Source organism: Oxyura jamaicensis, chromosome 10 (genome assembly GCF_011077185.1).
Source record: "Oxyura jamaicensis isolate SHBP4307 breed ruddy duck chromosome 10, BPBGC_Ojam_1.0, whole genome shotgun sequence".
Classification (NCBI taxonomy): Eukaryota; Metazoa; Chordata; class Aves; order Anseriformes; family Anatidae; genus Oxyura; species Oxyura jamaicensis.
This window is the reverse complement of record NC_048902.1, coordinates 8,718,802-8,724,801: the sequence shown is the minus strand read 5'-3', so window position 1 is coordinate 8,724,801 and position 6,000 is coordinate 8,718,802. Positions and strand designations below refer to the sequence as shown.

Here is a 6,000-nt window from a genome sequence, read left to right as displayed (position 1 = left end):
AACTTTGAAGGATACAACTGAATTGAAGCAGTTGACACAAAACGAGCTCTCATTTCTAACTCCAAATATATTAACCTGCCCAAAGAATAAGGAAGTTACTTATTCCTCTCATAAGTATCCAAAAAACGTTAATCTCCCTCACTTCCCTTACATGATTATTAACCATCAGTTAATTGAGGGGCAGCAGAGTAAACTGGAATTGTCTTAAATTGTCTTAATTTAAGACTACATAAAGACTACATCTTAAATTGAGCATGATTGACCTCCTGCTCACAGTGCCGCATACAGCACTAAAGGTTAGAGAGGAAGCAGACCTCTGTCTTATACTGAACTTGCTGGTTTTTTTTTCCCCCCACAAGTGTGCCCCAGTTTTGCTACCACCATCTCCAGCTCTGGTATAGCTAGTGTCACAGTGGCCATACTCATACTGGGGACTTCGTTATATTCCTATTTTTGATATGTTTATCATTTCATAATTAGTGTTCTGCAACATGTCCAAAACAAAGCATAATAAACCTAAACATAACCTAAATAAGCAGTTCGTCCCAGGCTGCAGAAGATGCAACTGAATCATCTTAGTATACAGAAATACCAGACAATCAAAGTGAGATGTGACCAGAAGAGTAACACAAACACACGGTGGCTTACAGCACTGCAAACTCAGAAGGTGCATCAGTGCAGGCAGAAATCATTCAAACTCCTCCACCACAGAGGACAAACACTCAAAGTACAGTTTTCATAATTTTACAGTTTGGCTCCATACACAGTGAGCAGAAAGAAAGATGCATGGAAAAAATCAATTGGGAAAACAAAATGAATTGGTGAGCAGCACATACGATACAGAATCAGAGAAGGTCCTTAAGGGAAAACAAACATGGTGGTGAGAAATTAGGGAGTTCAGAGCAGGACACAGATGTCAAAGAGAAGAGTGAGAGGTTCCTGACATTCTAGGAAGTTTACTCAAGTTGGGAACAGATGATGACAGGAAGGAGCCTGATAATTGTTTATAACAATCTCCAAAGCTTTCATCACTACAAATAACTACCTGCTTTAGCCGTTTCAGAGGGAGATGCACTTGGGATGGAGAGGGGGAAGGAGCATATCTAATACTTCTTTTCAAAGATTAACAGAGTTGACAATCTCTCAGACAAGAAAGCAATGCTATTGATAGTTTTCATGAAAATGCACTTAAAATTGAATCAGAATGGATTCAATGTTAAACAATTTTAATGAAGCAAGTGTCCAACCAGCACATCAACTTCTTAAAAACAAAAGGACTCCAAAAGTTTAATTACAAAAACATTTTACAGAAAACTTGGCATCTCAACAATTTCAAAGACATTTATCCAAGAAATGCATCATTTTTTCATATATTTCTCTTAACATTTCTTTAAGTGATGAAAGTATTATATCCTGCTCCTCTCCTTGACACCAACATTATTATCATTTTTATTTCTTCTCCAAATCATCCAACACTGAAAAATGTAAACTGAAAAGACATTCAGAAAACACTGGAAAGACAAAAAAACATTTCTACAAGGTTTAACAATGTAAATAAGAAGCATCTTAATGAGACAAAACATCAGTTGTATCAGCGGTGACCAAGAATCACTTTCCACAGATGGGTATACCACCGTCCCTCCTTCCTTGTGGCGAAAAAGCAAAAGCCCCCAACTAGGAATATAATCTTCAATCTCCCATCCAAGAACACTTACATGCTACTTAACAGAACGACATATTAGCAGAATGCCACAAGCTGATAGTTGTATTGAATTTATATAAGAAAGGCGGCCTGCAGCCACCCATACCTTATATATGGAATGTATATGCAACAGCTTGGAATTGCGTCCTACTGTCGCACTACATAGCAATTTCTGGAATCTTTATGGGATGAAACTCTAGGTATTGGATAAGATGTCACAGACGGCTTTAGAATTTAATTTCCAAACTTTTGCCTATGCAGTCCGTTTTGGCTTAATTTAAATGAAAATAAGCTGCCACTAATGCTGCAAAGCAAAACACACACAGATTAAAGGTATGGGTGCTTCTTCTGGAGACATCGATCTGTAAGATTGTTCCCCCCGTGTTTGTTACAGAATCCACTAAAAAGTTCGTGTCAACTTCAGTTGGTGTTGTCCATGCTACAGAAAATAATGGTGATCCAACTCAGCAAATCGAGGTTTCTTTTTGTGAAGTCTTGAAAATGAGCCTGAAGACAAGAGAAAGGAGTTTCCTCCCTGAAGGAAGACTTGAATATACGTGGAAATCCTTGCTGCTTGGCTACAGCAATAAGCCCAGAAGTAAGCAGAGACCTGACATACAAGGTCATAACCAGAGATGGCTTCAGGCAAGCACGAAGTCCATGTATATAGTGTGGGAAAGAAGAAACTGCTGTTTAATCTTCAAATACTCACATTACAGATGCACAAAAGTGATCCTGACTGCAATGCACTCAAGTAATGAAAGCAATCTCCAATTCATAACAGGGAAGTCCTTAAAGATTACTGAAGGAGGAACAAGGAGATTGTCATGTGGAAGAAAGCGTGTTTCCGTCATTACCATAAAGCCCATAGATGTCCAACAGGTGCTCAACCACATTCTGAATTAGCAATTTGACAGGAACCAAAGGGCAGCAAATGATTTGCATAAGTTAGTGCAGACAGTAGGTGCCATCTTTGACAAGAGCTGCAGCCGTAAGTCAGTAATATTACAGTCACTAGCATGTGAGGCTGTACGTGATGCAAGTGAAAGGACATTTAGGTCACACTGGAACATAATAGGCTGAATGCTACAGGCTCCACAGGCTGTACTTCAGCTGTACCAAAGTTGAAAATCATGCACTGTAATGTAGAAATCTCTGGGCTGCAATGCGGGCCTAGCTGCTAACAACCTTCTGATATAATAATTCATGCAAATATGTGTGTCCCTTCCAGGCACATTGCTTCCTAGCACTGATTTCAGAACGGAAAAAAAAATGCAATTCTCCACCCATTCTTTTTTAATAGAATACTGCTCTCACCGTGAGATCATTCCCTCAGAAAGTAAGCAGACAATGAGAGTGAGCAAAATAACAGAGGAAAGGTAAATTTTTAGTCCTAAACAGAGGATTGCTCTTTTACCATCCAACTGAGAAGAGCTAACCCTTCACTTTCTACTTTGATTATCAATGACCTGTGTGGTAGTAAAACATCCCACCAAACATTTTCAAGAGATAACAGCGGATCTGCATGGAAGAGCAGGTTGCTGTGTGCAAGAGAGGCGCTTGAAGAGAGGGGGAGGGAAGAAGTCCAGAGGGGAATCGAGTCACAAAGAACCAACCACAGCCAGTCACAAGCAAGGAGCCATCTCACATTGTAGAAGCTGCAGGCTAACAGAAAAAACAGGATTCTGCAGAAGAACACTTTACATAATGGCAGGCAGGATGGGACAAGACAGTGCACCAAGGAAGACTGCCTATTATAGCAAAGAACACAAGCACTGCTATCCAGTACTGCAAGCATCATACAAAACGATCAAAAAATTAAAAATCGAGGAAGGTCAAGCTACAAGATAAACATGAAAAACTAAAAAACACTAGAAGACATCAAGTAATGTAACAATGTCATGACTACAACACACAAGCTAACTTAATTTCACAGATTTCATCTCCATAGTCAGCAAGTCCATAGAATGTAGCCACGCACACACCCAGCAAAATAAGAAAATGAACATTGCACAGAAGTCACATGCTCTTAAAGGTTTACACAGAGGGCAGTTCAAAATGTTTAGTGCTGGTATCTGTGGCTAAACACTGATCTGTTTGTCCCACTGACAAACCACAAAGGCAGGAATCGGCATAAACCTGCAGTTCTGCCTCCCACCCCTAGTCTTTCTCTCATGGCTTCTTATTCCACACTGGCCAAAGAAATTTTGTAAACCATCCCTGGGTCACGAGACCTGCATATGAAACAGAAAGATAAGTGTTAGAAGACGACAAGCTGTCAGGATTCAATAGGACATCATGCCTTTTTTTGTGAATGATTCATAAGACAGCACAATATTAAGTACAGCACAGAAGCCTATAGACACAGAACGTCAAAATAACCCTTGATTTTACAACTGGATTCCTACTTGCAGTCACAGAACAGCATGCTGAATAAAAAACCCTCCTCTTTCCTTCCAATACAATGATTGTGCAAATAAATTTTTTACCATGCAGTTCAGAAAAAAACATTCACAGTCAAACTGTCAGTAAATACAAAGCACCTGAGCCACCAGAAAGCACCCTATCAGTTCAGTGAAGTACAGTGGTTTTCAAGAGTATCTTAATGAATAGATTTTTCCATGAAATTCATTTGTAATGTGTCTCAACCTCAAACAGACCATTTGGTTGATAGAGATCACAATTAGGAGAATATAATTCATATGCAGGGGGAAAACAATCACTGCCTGCTGATTCGATTTTATCAGATGCCAGCTGAATTGTTCTAATTAAAGCTTCTCCTTCTTATATGGAAGCCCTATTTTTTTAAGGTTTACACCTACGAAGCACAACCTTCTTCCCTCCTCAGATTTTGTCACAAAATAATTGCCAAGTGAACATCACTGTAACAGCCCTATGAATTACTAGATCATTCAAAAAGGCCAAGTGCCGGGTCCTGCACCTGGGGCACAACAACCCCAAGCAGCGCTACAGGCTGGGAGATGAATGATTGGAAAGCTGCCTGGCAGAGAAGGACCTGGGAGTAGTGGTTGACAGTCGGCTGAACACGAGCCAGCAGTGTGCTCAGGTGGCCAAGAAGGCCAGCAGCATCCTGGCTGGCATAAGAAACAGCGTGGCCAGCAGGTCCAGGGAAGTGATTGTCCCCCTGTACTCGGCTCTGGTGAGGCCGCACCTCGAGTACTGCGTTCAGTTTTGGGCCCCTCGCTACAAGAAGTACATGGAGGTGCTCAAGAGAGTCCAGAGGAGGGCAACGAAGCTGGTGAAGGGTCTGGAGAACAAGGCTTACGAGGAGCGGCTGAGGGAGCTGGGACTGTTTAGCCTGGAGAAGAGGAGGCTCAGGGGTGACCTTATCGCACTCTACAGGTACCTTAAAGGAGGCTGTAGCGAGGTGGGGCTTGGTCTATTCTCCCACGTGCCTGGTGATGGGACGAGGGGGAATGGGCTGAAGTTGTGCCAGGGGAGGTTTAGGTTGGATATTAGGAAGAACTTCTTTACCAAAAGGGTTGTTAGTCACTGGAATGGGCTGCCCAGAGAAGCGGCTGAGTCACCATCCCTGGAGGTCTTTAAAAGATGTTTAGATGTAGAGCTTAGGGATTTGGTTTAGTGGAGGGCTTGTTAGTGTTAGGTCAGAGGTTAGACCAGGTGATCTTGGAGGTCTCTTCCAACCTAGAGGATTGTGATCATATCCAGTCACATGCACATATTTGTATAATGAAAATAGCAAATTATTAATCAAGTTTTTAATTGCCTCATGCTGTTTTGCTGCTGAAGGAAAGTATTGGGGGGAGGGGAAGAGAGGGGAATGGAATTTTGTAATTATCAAGTGGGAAGAAATCTAAGGCAGTATTTTTTCCTCAAACCAGCTATAGCTAAATCCAGTGTAATCAAGAGGAAAATACTTGCATTTTTATGAACCCAGAAAACGTCAATTATTTAGGATTATTTACATTCCGTTATTTAGGAAGACAGAATCCCCATGACATGAGAGCATAAGCCTAAACTTCAGTATCCTTGAGATATTAATTTTCTGGCAAGGTGCTTAAAATACAAACATTTGTTTCAGGGCCTGGCATGCCCTTCTAATAACTCATTGATGAGAAACTGCTTTCCTTTTTATACACTCTGTAAAATCTCCCCAAATCTCTTTCTGAGCTTAAGAGCGCTAATTGGAAATGGTATACAAAAACAAGGAGGTTGATGAGCTACTGAAAAATCCCAGACCTGGATCGACAAGCTGTTCCCCTTCATAAATAACAGCAGTGAGGCCACTTTTTTATTCTGCTGGGAGCTCAGTCATC

At 41.1% G+C, this 6,000-nt stretch overlaps 1 protein-coding gene across 3 annotated transcripts in view; it reads right to left on the bottom strand.

The window, feature by feature from the left end:
* Positions 1-353: 353 nt before the first annotated feature.
* The window catches only part of HMG20A (high mobility group 20A), a 35,315-nt gene continuing 29,668 nt past the window's right edge, over positions 354-6,000 (bottom strand). For all 3 annotated transcript variants that reach the window (XM_035335912.1, XM_035335913.1, XM_035335911.1), the window contains exon 11: positions 354-3,936. The gene's annotated coding sequence lies outside the window, so the exon portion shown is untranslated. The remainder of the gene's footprint in view (positions 3,937-6,000) is intronic.